The sequence below is a fragment of the Schistocerca cancellata genome, unplaced genomic scaffold (genome assembly GCF_023864275.1).
Source record: "Schistocerca cancellata isolate TAMUIC-IGC-003103 unplaced genomic scaffold, iqSchCanc2.1 HiC_scaffold_1100, whole genome shotgun sequence".
NCBI classification, from domain to species: Eukaryota; Metazoa; Arthropoda; class Insecta; order Orthoptera; family Acrididae; genus Schistocerca; species Schistocerca cancellata.
The window spans coordinates 5,845,940-5,859,302 of NW_026047099.1; the positions used below are offsets into that span (position 1 = coordinate 5,845,940).

General features: G+C 55.0%; 14 non-coding genes across 14 annotated transcripts; all 14 read right to left on the reverse strand.

Annotated features, from left to right (window-relative positions):
* Window positions 1-237: 237 nt before the first annotated feature.
* On the reverse strand, window positions 238-356 carry LOC126155252 (5S ribosomal RNA). The gene has a single exon (XR_007532757.1). It is a non-coding gene; the product is annotated as a 5S ribosomal RNA (ribosomal RNA).
* An 857-nt stretch (window positions 357-1,213) lies between these two features.
* Window positions 1,214-1,333, reverse strand: LOC126155148 (5S ribosomal RNA). Its single transcript, XR_007532659.1, has one exon. It is a non-coding gene; the product is annotated as a 5S ribosomal RNA (ribosomal RNA).
* An 847-nt stretch (window positions 1,334-2,180) lies between these two features.
* LOC126155335 (5S ribosomal RNA) lies at window positions 2,181-2,300 on the reverse strand. Its single transcript, XR_007532835.1, has one exon. It is a non-coding gene; the product is annotated as a 5S ribosomal RNA (ribosomal RNA).
* Window positions 2,301-3,147: 847 nt separating this feature from the next.
* Window positions 3,148-3,267, reverse strand: LOC126154874 (5S ribosomal RNA). The gene has a single exon (XR_007532404.1). It is a non-coding gene; the product is annotated as a 5S ribosomal RNA (ribosomal RNA).
* An 841-nt stretch (window positions 3,268-4,108) lies between these two features.
* On the reverse strand, window positions 4,109-4,228 carry LOC126154876 (5S ribosomal RNA). The gene has a single exon (XR_007532406.1). It is a non-coding gene; the product is annotated as a 5S ribosomal RNA (ribosomal RNA).
* Window positions 4,229-5,079: 851 nt separating this feature from the next.
* On the reverse strand, window positions 5,080-5,199 carry LOC126155170 (5S ribosomal RNA). Its single transcript, XR_007532680.1, has one exon. It is a non-coding gene; the product is annotated as a 5S ribosomal RNA (ribosomal RNA).
* An 853-nt stretch (window positions 5,200-6,052) lies between these two features.
* Window positions 6,053-6,172, reverse strand: LOC126155171 (5S ribosomal RNA). Its single transcript, XR_007532681.1, has one exon. It is a non-coding gene; the product is annotated as a 5S ribosomal RNA (ribosomal RNA).
* An 851-nt stretch (window positions 6,173-7,023) lies between these two features.
* Window positions 7,024-7,143, reverse strand: LOC126154877 (5S ribosomal RNA). The gene has a single exon (XR_007532407.1). It is a non-coding gene; the product is annotated as a 5S ribosomal RNA (ribosomal RNA).
* Window positions 7,144-7,989: 846 nt separating this feature from the next.
* LOC126154878 (5S ribosomal RNA) lies at window positions 7,990-8,109 on the reverse strand. Its single transcript, XR_007532408.1, has one exon. It is a non-coding gene; the product is annotated as a 5S ribosomal RNA (ribosomal RNA).
* Window positions 8,110-8,965: 856 nt separating this feature from the next.
* On the reverse strand, window positions 8,966-9,085 carry LOC126154879 (5S ribosomal RNA). The gene has a single exon (XR_007532409.1). It is a non-coding gene; the product is annotated as a 5S ribosomal RNA (ribosomal RNA).
* An 852-nt stretch (window positions 9,086-9,937) lies between these two features.
* LOC126154880 (5S ribosomal RNA) lies at window positions 9,938-10,057 on the reverse strand. The gene has a single exon (XR_007532410.1). It is a non-coding gene; the product is annotated as a 5S ribosomal RNA (ribosomal RNA).
* Window positions 10,058-10,913: 856 nt separating this feature from the next.
* LOC126155145 (5S ribosomal RNA) lies at window positions 10,914-11,033 on the reverse strand. The gene has a single exon (XR_007532656.1). It is a non-coding gene; the product is annotated as a 5S ribosomal RNA (ribosomal RNA).
* Window positions 11,034-11,879: 846 nt separating this feature from the next.
* On the reverse strand, window positions 11,880-11,999 carry LOC126154881 (5S ribosomal RNA). Its single transcript, XR_007532411.1, has one exon. It is a non-coding gene; the product is annotated as a 5S ribosomal RNA (ribosomal RNA).
* An 847-nt stretch (window positions 12,000-12,846) lies between these two features.
* Window positions 12,847-12,966, reverse strand: LOC126155174 (5S ribosomal RNA). Its single transcript, XR_007532684.1, has one exon. It is a non-coding gene; the product is annotated as a 5S ribosomal RNA (ribosomal RNA).
* Window positions 12,967-13,363: the final 397 nt, after the last annotated feature.

Here is a 13,363-nt window from a genome sequence, read left to right on the forward strand (position 1 = left end):
TCCTACACAACAATAGGCGGTGACGTATTTCAGAAATCACCTGCCGATTCGTACTGTTTTGTCGTTTTCAAAGTCTTCTTGGCAAACTTGGTTAGCACTTCTCCCTCAAACTGAGTTAATTACTGCATTTTCGTACCATTACAGTAGTTTAAAAGGCTTAAGGAAGCATCTTTGTCACAACAGAAAGGTAGTTTGAAAATTGGGCTGGCGACATGACAAAAAAAAAAACAGGAAGGGAGCCAACAGCAACCGGGTTTCCCAGGCGGTCACCCATCCAAGTACTAGCCGTGCCCGATGATGCTTAACTTCGGTGATCGGACGAGAACCTGTGTATTCATCATGGTATGGCCGTTGGCGCTCATCTAATGTAGGAGCACGGCAGAATTCGCGTTCGGCTTTTCTCCCAACACACAAAATGTTAGTTTTCGGCCGCATTTGACGAAAGCGCTTCCTTCCGCAACCGCCAGTTCCTCGAGGACGGCGCGGGGAGGCGCGCCCGGCGTCCCAGCAGAGTGACGGCCGAATTTGCGGGCGCACCGCCGCGTGTGTGAGACGCACTGCTGCTCGTTGCACCCCCTGTCATTCGCTGGGCGCGTGCAGCCTTCGACACTAGCGGAGGACGCACCTTGTCCCTGGTGTTCAGCGGAGGGCCTGTGCGGGGTGTGGCAATGTCGTGCTGGAGGGCCCACTGGTAGCGATGTGGGCTTCCTCGCTTCGCCTCGCCTCGCCTCGCCTCGGCTCGCCTCGCCTCACACCAGGTGTCTGCGTAGTTTGCAGTGCATTCGCACCATTCCTATCCCTGTCCCTGTCCCCGTCCCGACTTGTCCCGACTTTGCTCGACTGCCGCTCGCTGCCGCTCGGGTCGTGGTCCATATGACAGCGCAAGGACGACAAACGTCTGCGGGACGAGACGAGACGAGACGAGACGACTAAGGAATAAATTCGTGGTTACAAATCAAATTTGGAACTCTACATTCCAACACAACAATAGGCGGTGACGTATTTCAGAAATCACCTGCCAATTCGTACTGTTTTGTCGTTTTCAAAGTCTTCTTGGCAAACTTGGTTAGCACATTCTCCCTCAAACTGAGTTAATTACTGCATTTTCGTACCATTACAGTAGTTTAAAAGGCTTAAGGAAGCATCTTTGTCACAACAGAAACGTAGTTTGAAAATTGGGCTGGCGACATAACAAAAAAAAAAACGGGAAGGGAGCCAACAGCACCCGGGTTTCCCCAGGCGGTCACCCATCCAAGTACTAGCCGGGTCCGATGATGCTTAACTTCGGTGATCGGACGAGAACCGGTGTATTCATCATGGTATGGCCGTTGGCGCTCATCTAATGTAGGAGCACGGCAGAATTCGCGTTCGGCTTTTCTCACAACACACAAAATGTTAGTTTTCGGCCGCATTTGACGAAAGCGCTTCCTTCCGCAACCGCCAGTTCCTCGAGGACGGCGCGGGGAGGCGCGCCCGGCGTCCCAGCAGAGTGACGGCCGAATTGGCGGGCGCACCGCCGCGTGTGTGAGACGCACTGCTGCTCGTTGCACCCCCTGTCATTCGCTGGGCGCGTTCAGCCTTCGACACTAGCGGAGGACGCATCTTGTCCCTGGTGTTCAGCGGAGGGCCTGTGCGGGGTGTGGCAGTGTCGTGCTGGAGGGCCCACTGGTAGCGATGTGGGCTTCCTCGCCTCGCCTCGCCTCGCCTCGCCTCTTCTCACACCAGGTGTCTGCGTAGTTTGCAGTGCATTCGCACCATTCCTATCCCTGTCCCTGTCCCCGTCCCGACTTGTCCCGACTTTGCTCGACTGCCGCTCGCTGCCGCTCGGGTCGTGGTCCATATGACAGCGCAAGGACGACAAACGTCTGCGGGACGAGACGAGACGAGACGAGACGACTAAGGAATAAATTCGTGGTTACAAATCAAATTTGGAACTCTACATTCCAACACAACAATAGGCGGTGACGTATTTCAGAAATCACCTGCCAATTCGTACTGTTTTGTCGTTTTCAAAGTCTTCTTGGCAAACTTGGTTAGCACATTCTCCCTCAAACTGAGTTAATTACTGCATTTTCGTACCATTACAGTAGTTTAAAAGGCTTAAGGAAGCATCTTTGTCACAACAGAAACGTAGTTTGAAAATTGGGCTGGCGACATAACAAAAAAAAAAACGGGAAGGGAGCCAACAGCACCCGGGTTTCCCCAGGCGGTCACCCATCCAAGTACTAGCCGGGCCCGATGATGCTTAACTTCGCTGATCGGACGAGAACCGGTGTATTCATCATGGTATGGCCGTTGGCGCCTATCTAATGTAGGAGCACGGCAGAATTCGCGTTCGGCTTTTCTCACAACACACAAAATGTTAGTTTTCGGCCGCATTTGACGAAAGCGCTTCCTTCCGCAACCGCCAGTACCTCGAGGACGGCGCGGGGAGGCGCGCCCGGCGTCCCAGCAGAGTGACGGCCGAATTGGCGGGCGCACCGCCGCGTGTGTGAGACGCACTGCTGCTCGTTGCACCCCCTGTCATTCGCTGGGCGCGTTCAGCCTTCGACACTAGCGGAGGACGCATCTTGTCCCTGGTGTTCAGCGGAGGGCCTGTGCGGGGTGTGGCAGTGTCGTGCTGGAGGGCCCACTGGTAGCGATGTGGGCTTCCTCGCCTCGCCTCGCCTCGCCTCGCCTCTTCTCACACCAGGTGTCTGCGTAGTTTGCAGTGCATTCGCACCATTCCTATCCCTGTCCCTGTCCCCGTCCCGACTTGTCCCGACTTTGCTCGACTGCCGCTCGCTGCCGCTCGGGTCGTGGTCCATATGACAGCGCAAGCACGACAAACGTCTGCGGGACGAGACGAGACGAGACGAGACGACTAAGGAATAAATTCGTGGTTACAAATCAAATTTGGAACTCTACATTCCAACACAACAATAGGCGGTGACGTATTTCAGAAATCACCTGCCAATTCGTACTGTTTTGTCGTTTTCAAAGTCTTCTTGGCAAACTTGGTTAGCACATTCTCCCTCAAACTGAGTTAATTACTGCATTTTCGTACCATTACAGTAGTTTAAAAGGCTTAAGGAAGCATCTTTGTCACAACAGAAACGTAGTTTGAAAATTGGGCTGGCGACATAACAAAAAAAAAAACGGTTAGGGAGCCAACAGCACCCGGGTTTCCCCAGGCGGTCACCCATCCAAGTACTAGCCGGGCCCGATGATGCTTAACTTCGGTGATCGGACGAGAACCGGTGTATTCATCATGGTATGGCCGTTGGCGCTCATCTAATGTAGGAGCACGGTAGAATTCGCGTTCGGCTATTCTCACAACACACAAAATGTTAGTTTTCGGCCGCATTTGACGAAAGCGCTTCCTTCCGCAACCGCCAGTTCCTCGAGGACGGCGCGGGGAGGCGCGCCCGGCGTCCCAGCAGAGTGACGGCCGAATTGGCGGGCGCACCGCCGCGTGTGTGAGACGCACTGCTGCTCGTTGCACCCCCTGTCATTCGCTGGGCGCGTTCAGCCTTCGACACTAGCGGAGGACGCATCTTGTCCCTGGTGTTCAGCGGAGGGCCTGTGCGGGGTGTGGCAGTGTCGTGCTGGAGGGCCCACTGGTAGCGATGTGGGCTTCCTCGCCTCGCCTCGCCTCGCCGCGCCTCACACCAGGTGTCTGCGTTATTTGCAGTGCATTCGCACCATTCCTATCCCTGTCCCTGTCCCCGTCCCGACTTGTCCCGACTTTGCTCGACTGCCGCTCGCTGCCGCTCGGGTCGTGGTCCATATGACGGCGCAAGGACGACAAACGTCTGCGGGACGAGACGAGACGAGACGAGACGACTAAGGAATAAATTCGTGGTTACAAATCAAATTTGGAACTCTACATTCCAACACAACAATAGGCGGTGACGTATTTCAGAAATCACCTGCCAATTCGTACTGTTTTGTCGTTTTCAAAGTCTTCTTGGCAAACTTGGTTAGCACATTCTCCCTCAAACTGAGTTAATTACTGCATTTTCGTACCATTACAGTAGTTTAAAAGGCTTAAGGAAGCATCTTTGTCACAACAGAAACGTAGTTTGAAAATTGGGCTGGCGACATAACAAAAAAAAAACGGGAAGGGAGCCAACAGCACCCGGGTTTCCCCAGGCGGTCACCCATCCAAGTACTAGCCGGGCCCGATGATGCTTAACTTCGGTGATCGGACGAGAACCGGTGTATTCATCATGGTATGGCCGTTGGCGCTCATCTAATGTAGGAGCACGGCAGAATTCGCGTTCGGCTTTTCTCACAACACACAAAATGTTAGTTTTCGGCCGCATTTGACGAAAGCGCTTCCTTCCGCAACCGCCAGTTCCTCGAGGACGGCGCGGGGAGGCGCGCCCGGCGTCCCAGCAGAGTGACGGCCGAATTGGCGGGCGCACCGCCGCGTGTGTGAGACGCACTGCTGCTCGTTGCACCCCCTGTCATTCGCTGGGCGCGTTCAGCCTTCGACACTAGCGGAGGACGCATCTTGTCCCTGGTGTTCAGCGGAGGGCCTGTGCGGGGTGTGGCAGTGTCGTGCTGGAGGGCCCACTGGTAGCGATGTGGGCTTCCTCGCCTCGCCTCGCCTCGCCTCGCCTCGCCTCTTCTCACACCAGGTGTCTGCGTAGTTTGCAGTGCATTCGCACCATTCCTATCCCTGTCCCTGTCCCCGTCCCGACTTGTCCCGTCTTTGCTCGACTGCCGCTCGCTGCCGCTCGGGTCGTGGTCCATATGACAGCGCAAGGACGACAAACGTCTGCGGGACGAGACGAGACGAGACGAGACGACTAAGGAATAAATTCGTGGTTACAAATCAAATTTGGAACTCTACATTCCAACACAACAATAGGCGGTGACGTATTTCAGAAATCACCTGCCAATTCGTACTGTTTTGTCGTTTTCAAAGTCTTCTTGGCAAACTTGGTTAGCACATTCTCCCTCAAACTGAGTTAATTACTGCATTTTCGTACCATTACAGTAGTTTAAAAGGCTTAAGGAAGCATCTTTGTCACAACAGAAACGTAGTTTGAAAATTGGGCTGGCGACATAACAAAAAAAAAACGGGAAGGGAGCCAACAGCACCCGGGTTTCCCCAGGCGGTCACCCATCCAAATACTAGCCGGGCCCGATGATGCTTAACTTCGGTGATCGGACGAGAACCGGTGTATTCATCATGGTATGGCCGTTGGCGCTCATCTAATGTAGGAGCACGATAGAATTCGCGTTCGGATTTTCTCACAACACACAAAATGTTAGTTTTCGGCCGCATTTGACGAAAGCGCTTCCTTCCGCAACCGCCAGTTCCTCGAGGACGGCGCGGGGAGGCGCGCCCGGCGTCCCAGCAGAGTGACGGCCGAATTGGCGGGCGCACCGCCGCGTGTGTGAGACGCACTGCTGCTCGTTGCACCCCCTGTCATTCGCTGGGCGCGTTCAGCCTTCGACACTAGCGGAGGACGCATCTTGTCCCTGGTGTTCAGCGGAGGGCCTGTGCGGGGTGTGGCAGTGTCGTGCTGGAGGGCCCACTGGTAGCGATGTGGGCTTCCTCGCCTCGCCTCGCCTCGCCTCGCCTCGCCTCTTCTCACACCAGGTGTCTGCGTTGTTTGCAGTGCATTCGCACCATTCCTATCCCTGTCCCTGTCCCCGTCCCGACTTGTCCTGACTTTGCTCGACTGCCGCTCGCTGCCGCTCGGGTCGTGGTCCATATGACAGCGCAAGGACGACAAACGTCTGCGGGACGAGACGAGACGAGACGAGACGACTAAGGAATAAATTCGTGGTTACAAATCAAATTTGGAACTCTACATTCCAACACAACAATAGGCGGTGACGTATTTCAGAAATCACCTGCCAATTCGTACTGTTTTGTCGTTTTCAAAGTCTTCTTGGCAAACTTGGTTAGCACATTCTCCCTCAAACTGAGTTAATTACTGCATTTTCGTACCATTACAGTAGTTTAAAAGGCTTAAGGAAGCATCTTTGTCACAACAGAAACGTAGTTTGAAAATTGGGCTGGCGACATAACAAAAAAAAAAAACGGGAAGGGAGCCAACAGCACCCGGGTTTCCCCAGGCGGTCACCCATCCAAATACTAGCCGGGCCCGATGATGCTTAACTTCGGTGATCGGACGAGAACCGGTGTATTCATCATGGTATGGCCGTTGGCGCTCATCTAATGTAGGAGCACGATAGAATTCGCGTTCGGCTTTTCTCACAACACACAAAATGTTAGTTTTCGGCCGCATTTGACGAAAGCGCTTCCTTCCGCAACCGCCAGTTCCTCGAGGACGGCGCGGGGAGGCGCGCCCGGCGTCCCAGCAGAGTGACGGCCGAATTGGCGGGCGCACCGCCGCGTGTGTGAGACGCACTGCTGCTCGTTGCACCCCCTGTCATTCGCTGGGCGCGTTCAGCCTTCGACACTAGCGGAGGACGCATCTTGTCCCTGGTGTTCAGCGGAGGGCCTGTGCGGGGTGTGGCAGTGTCGTGCTGGAGGGCCCACTGGTAGCGATGTGGGCTTCCTCGCCTCGCCTCGCCTCGCCTCGCCTCGCCTCTTCTCACACCAGGTGTCTGCGTAGTTTGCAGTGCATTCGCACCATTCCTATCCCTGTCCCTGTCCCCGTCCCGACTTGTCCCGACTTTGCTCGACTGCCGCTCGCTGCCGCTCGGGTCGTGGTCCATATGACAGCGCAAGCACGACAAACGTCTGCGGGACGAGACGAGACGAGACGAGACGACTAAGGAATAAATTCGTGGTTACAAATCAAATTTGGAACTCTACATTCCAACACAACAATAGGCGGTGACGTATTTCAGAAATCACCTGCCAATTCGTACTGTTTTGTCGTTTTCAAAGTCTTCTTGGCAAACTTGGTTAGCACATTCTCCCTCAAACTGAGTTAATTACTGCATTTTCGTACCATTACAGTAGTTTAAAAGGCTTAAGGAAGCATCTTTGTCACAACAGAAACGTAGTTTGAAAATTGGGCTGGCGACATAACAAAAAAAAAACGGGAAGGGAGCCAACAGCACCCGGGTTTCCCCAGGCGGTCACCCATCCAAGTACTAGCCGGGCCCGATGATGCTTAACTTCGGTGATCGGACGAGAACCGGTGTATTCATCATGGTATGGCCGTTGGCGTTCATCTAATGTAGGAGCACGGCAGAATTCGCGTTCGGCTTTTCTCACAACACACAAAATGTTAGTTTTCGGCCGCATTTGACGAAAGCGCTTCCTTCCGCAACCGCCAGTTCCTCGAGGACGGCGCGGGGAGGCGCGCCCGGCGTCCCAGCAGAGTGACGGCCGGATTGGGGGGCGCACCGCCGCGTGTGTGAGACGCACTGCTGCTCGTTGCACCCCCTGTCATTCGCTGGGCGCGTTCAGCCTTCGACACTAGCGGAGGACGCATCTTGTCCCTGGTGTTCAGCGGAGGGCCTGTGCGGGGTGTGGCAGTGTCGTGCTGGAGGGCCCACTGGTAGCGATGTGGGCTTCCTCGCCTCGCCTCGCCTCGCCTCGCCGCGCCTCACACCAGGTGTCTGCGTAGTTTGCAGTGCATTCGCACCATTCCTATCCCTGTCCCTGTCCCCGTCCCGACTTGTCCCGACTTTGCTCGACTGCCGCTCGCTGCCGCTCGGGTCGTGGTCCATATGACAGCGCAAGCACGACAAACGTCTGCGGGACGAGACGAGACGAGACGAGACGACTAAGGATTAAATTCGTGGTTACAAATCAAATTTGGAACTCTACACTCCTACACAACAATAGGCGGTGACGTATTTCAGAAATCACCTGCCAATTCGTACTGTTTTGTCGTTTTCAAAGTCTTCTTGGCAAACTTGGTTAGCACATTCTCCCTCAAACTGAGTTAATTACTGCATTTTCGTACCATTACAGTAGTTTAAAAGGCTTAAGGAAGCATCTTTGTCACAACAGAAACGTAGTTTGAAAATTGGGCTGGCGACATAACAAAAAAAAAACGGGAAGGGAGCCAACAGCACCCGGGTTTCCCCAGGCGGTCACCCATCCAAGTACTAGCCGGGCCCGATGATGCTTAACTTCGGTGATCGGACGAGAACCGGTGTATTCATCATGGTATGGCCGTTGGCGCTCATCTAATGTAGGAGCACGGCAGAATTCGCGTTCGGCTTTTCTCACAACACACAAAATGTTAGTTTTCGGCCGCATTTGACTAAAGCGCTTCCTTCCGCAACCGCCAGTTCCTCGAGGACGGCGCGGGGAGGCGCGCCCGGCGTCCCAGCAGAGTGACGGCCGAATTGGCGGGCGCACCGCCGCGTGTGTGAGACGCACTGCTGCTCGTTGCACCCCCTGTCATTCGCTGGGCGCGTTCAGCCTTCGACACTAGCGGAGGACGCATCTTGTCCCTGGTGTTCAGCGGAGGGCCTGTGCGGGGTGTGGCAGTGTCGTGCTGGAGGGCCCACTGGTAGCGATGTGGGCTTCCTCGCCTCGCCTCGCCTCGCCTCGCCTCGCCTCTTCTCACACCAGGTGTCTGCGTAGTTTGCAGTGCATTCGCACCATTCCTATCCCTGTCCCTGTCCCCGTCCCGACTTGTCTCGACTTTGCTCGACTGCCGCTCGCTGCCGCTCGGGTCGTGGTCCATATGACAGCGCAAGCACGACAAACGTCTGCGGGACGAGACGAGACGAGACGAGACGAGACGACTAAGGAATATATTCGTGGTTACAAATCAAATTTGGAACTCTACACTCCTACACAACAATAGGCGGTGACGTATTTCAGGAATCACCTGCCAATTCGTACTGTTTTGTCGTTTTCAAAGTCTTCTTGGCAAACTTGGTTAGCACATTCTCCCTCAAACTGAGTTAATTACTGCATTTTCGTACCATTACAGTAGTTTAAAAGGCTTAAGGAAGCATCTTTGTCACAACAGAAACGTAGTTTGAAAATTGGGCTGGCGACATAACAAAAAAAAAACGGGAAGGGAGCCAACAGCACCCGGGTTTCCCCAGGCGGTCACCCATCCAAGTACTAGCCGGGCCCGATGATGCTTAACTTCGGTGATCGGACGAGAACCGGTGTATTCATCATGGTATGGCCGTTGGCGCTTATCTAATGTAGGAGCACGGCAGAATTCGCGTTCGGCTTTTCTCACAACACACAAAATGTTAGTTTTCGGCCGCATTTGACGAAAGCGCTTCCTTCCGCAACCGCCAGTTCCTCGAGGACGGCGCGGGGAGGCGCGCCCGGCGTCCCAGCAGAGTGACGGCCGAATTGGGGGGCGCACCGCCGCGTGTGTGAGACGCACTGCTGCTCGTTGCACCCCCTGTCATTCGCTGGGCGCGTTCAGCCTTCGACACTAGCGGAGGACGCATCTTGTCCCTGGTGTTCAGCGGAGGGCCTGTGCGGGGTGTGGCAGTGTCGTGCTGGAGGGCCCACTGGTAGCGATGTGGGCTTCCTCGCCTCGCCTCGCCTCGCCTCGCCTCGCCTCTTCTCACACCAGGTGTCTGCGTAGTTTGCAGTGCATTCGCACCATTCCTATCCCTGTCCCTGTCCCCGTCCCGACTTGTCCCGACTTTGCTCGACTGCCGCTCGCTGCCGCTCGGGTCGTGGTCCATATGACAGCGCAAGCACGACAAACGTCTGCGGGACGAGACGAGACGAGACGAGACGACTAAGGATTAAATTCGTGGTTACAAATCAAATTTGGAACTCTACACTCCTACACAACAATAGGCGGTGACGTATTTCAGAAATCACCTGCCAATTCGTACTGTTTTGTCGTTTTCAAAGTCTTCTTGGCAAACTTGGTTAGCACATTCTCCCTCAAACTGAGTTAATTACTGCATTTTCGTACCATTACAGTAGTTTAAAAGGCTTAAGGAAGCATCTTTGTCACAACAGAAACGTAGTTTGAAAATTGGGCTGGCGACATAACAAAAAAAAAAACGGGAAGGGAGCCAACAGCACCCGGGTTTCCCCAGGCGGTCACCCATCCAAGTACTAGCCGGGCCCGATGATGCTTAACTTCGGTGATCGGACGAGAACCGGTGTATTCATCATGGTATGGCCGTTGGCGCTCATCTAATGTAGGAGCACGGCCGAATTCGCGTTCGGCTTTTCTCACAACACACAAAATGTTAGTTTTCGGCCGCTTTTGACGAAAGCGCTTCCTTCCGCAACCGCCAGTTCCTCGAGGACGGCGCGGGGAGGCGCGCCCGTCGTCCCAGCAGAGTGACGGCCGAATTGGCGGGCGCACCGCCGCGTGTGTGAGACGCACTGCTGCTCGTTGCACCCCCTGTCATTCGCTGGGCGCGTGCTGCCTTCGACACTAGCGGAGGACGCACCTTGTCCCTGGTGTTCAGCGGAGGGCCTGTGCGGGGTGTGGCAATGTCGTGCTGGAGGGCCCACTGGTAGCGATGTGGGCTTCCTCGCTTCGCCTCGCCTCGCCTCGCCTCGGCTCGCCTCGCCTCACACCAGGTGTCTGCGTAGTTTGCAGTGCATTCGCACCATTCCTATCCCTGTCCCTGTCCCCGTCCCTACTTGTCCCGACTTTGCTCGACTGCCGCTCGCTGCCGCTCGGGTCGTGGTCCATATGACAGCGCAAGGACGACAAACGTCTGCGGGACGAGACGAGACGAGACGAGACGACTAAGGAATAAATTCGTGGTTACAAATCAAATTTGGAACTCTACATTCCAACACAACAATAGGCGGTGACGTATTTCAGAAATCACCTGCCAATTCGTACTGTTTTGTCGTTTTCAAAGTCTTCTTGGCAAACTTGGTTAGCACATTCTCCCTCAAACTGAGTTAATTACTGCATTTTCGTACCATTACAGTAGTTTAAAAGGCTTAAGGAAGCATCTTTGTCACAACAGAAACGTAGTTTGAAAATTGGGCTGGCGACATAACAAAAAAAAAACGGGAAGGGAGCCAACAGCACCCGGGTTTCCCCAGGCGGTCACCCATCCAAGTACTAGCCGGGCCCGATGATGCTTAACTTCGGTGATCGGACGAGAACCGGTGTATTCATCATGGCATGGCCGTTGGCGCTCATCTAATGTAGGAGCACGGCAGAATTCGCGTTCGGCTTTTCTCACAACACACAAAATGTTAGTTTTCGGCCGCATTTGACGAAAGCGCTTCCTTCCGCAACCGCCAGTTCCTCGAGGACGGCGCGGGGAGGCGCGCCCGGCGTCCCAGCAGAGTGACGGCCGAATTGGCGGGCGCACCGCCGCGTGTGTGAGACGCACTGCTGCTCGTTGCACCCCCTGTCATTCGCTGGGCGCGTTCAGCCTTCGACACTAGCGGAGGACGCATCTTGTCCCTGGTGTTCAGCGGAGGGCCTGTGCGGGGTGTGGCAGTGTCGTGCTGGAGGGCCCACTGGTAGCGATGTGGGCTTCCTCGCCTCGCCTCGCCTCGCCTCGCCGTGCCTCACACCAGGTGTCTGCGTTGTTTGCAGTGCATTCGCACCATTCCTATCCCTGTCCCTGTCCCCGTCCCGACTTGTCCCGACTTTGCTCGACTGCCGCTCGCTGCCGCTCGGGTCGTGGTCCATATGACAGCGCAAGCACGACAAACGTCTGCGGGACGAGACGAGACGAGACGAGACGACTAAGGATTAAATTCGTGGTTACAAATCAAATTTGGAACTCTACACTCCTACACAACAATAGGCGGTGACGTATTTCAGAAATCACCTGCCAATTCGTACTGTTTTGTCGTTTTCAAAGTCTTCTTGGCAAACTTGGTTAGCACATTCTCCCTCAAACTGAGTTAATTACTGCATTTTCGTACCATTACAGTAGTTTAAAAGGCTTAAGGAAGCATCTTTGTCACAACAGAAACGTAGTTTGAAAATTGGGCTGGCGACATAACAAAAAAAAAACGGGAAGGGAGCCAACAGCACCCGGGTTTCCCCAGGCGGTCACCCATCCAAGTACTAGCCGGGCCCGATGATGCTTAACTTCGGTGATCGGACGAGAACCGGTGTATTCATCATGGTATGGCCGTTGGCGCTCATCTAATGTAGGAGCACGGCAGAATTCGCGTTCGGCTTTTCTCACAACACACAAAATGTTAGTTTTCGGCCGCATTTGACGAAAGCGCTTCCTTCCGCAACCGCCAGTTCCTCGAGGACGGCGCGGGGAGGCGCGCCCGGCGTCCCAGCAGAGTGACGGCCGAATTGGCGGGCGCACCGCCGCGTGTGTGAGACGCACTGCTGCTCGTTGCACCCCCTGTCATTCGCTGGGCGCGTTCAGCCTTCGACACTAGCGGAGGACGCATCTTGTCCCTGGTGTTCAGCGGAGGGCCTGTGCGGGGTGTGGCAGTGTCGTGCTGGAGGGCCCACTGGTAGCGATGTGGGCTTCCTCGCCTCGCCTCGCCTCGCCTCGCCGCGCCTCACACCAGGTGTCTGCGTTGTTTGCAGTGCATTCGCACCATTCCTATCCCTGTCCCTGTCCCCGTCCCGACTTGTCCCGACTTTGCTCGACTGCCGCTCGCTGCCGCTCGGGTCGTGGTCCATATGACAGCGCAAGCACGACAAACGTCTGCGGGACGAGACGAGACGAGACGAGACGACTAAGGATTAAATTCGTGGTTACAAATCAAATTTGGAACTCTACACTCCTACACAACAATAGGCGGTGACGTATTTCAGAAATCACCTGCCAATTCGTACTGTTTTGTCGTTTTCAAAGTCTTCTTGGCAAACTTGGTTAGCACATTCTCCCTCAAACTGAGTTAATTACTGCATTTTCGTACCATTACAGTAGTTTAAAAGGCTTAAGGAAGCATCTTTGTCACAACATAAACGTAGTTTGAAAATTGGGCTGGCGACATAACAAAAAAAAAAACGGGAAGGGAGCCAACAGCACCCGGGTTTCCCCAGGCGGTCACCCATCCAAGTACTAGCCGGGCCCGATCATGCTTAACTTCGGTGATCGGACGAGAACCGGTGTATTCATCATGGTATGGCCGTTGGCGCTCATCTAATGTAGGAGCACGGCAGAATTCGCGTTCGGCTTTTCTCACAACACACAAAATGTTAGTTTTCGGCCGCATTTGACGAAAGCGCTTCCTTCCGCAACCGCCAGTTCCTCGAGGACGGCGCGGGGAGGCGCGCCCGGCGTCCCAGCAGAGTGACGGCCGAATTGGCGGGCGCACCGCCGCGTGTGTGAGACGCACTGCTGCTCGTTGCACCCCCTGTCATTCGCTGGGCGCGTTCAGCCTTCGACACTAGCGGAGGACGCATCTTGTCCCTGGTGTTCAGCGGAGGGCCTGTGCGGGGTGTGGCAGTGTCGTGCTGGAGGGCCCACTGGTAGCGATGTGGGCTTCCTCGCCTCGCCTCGCCTCGCCTCGCCTCGCCTCGCCTCGCCTCTT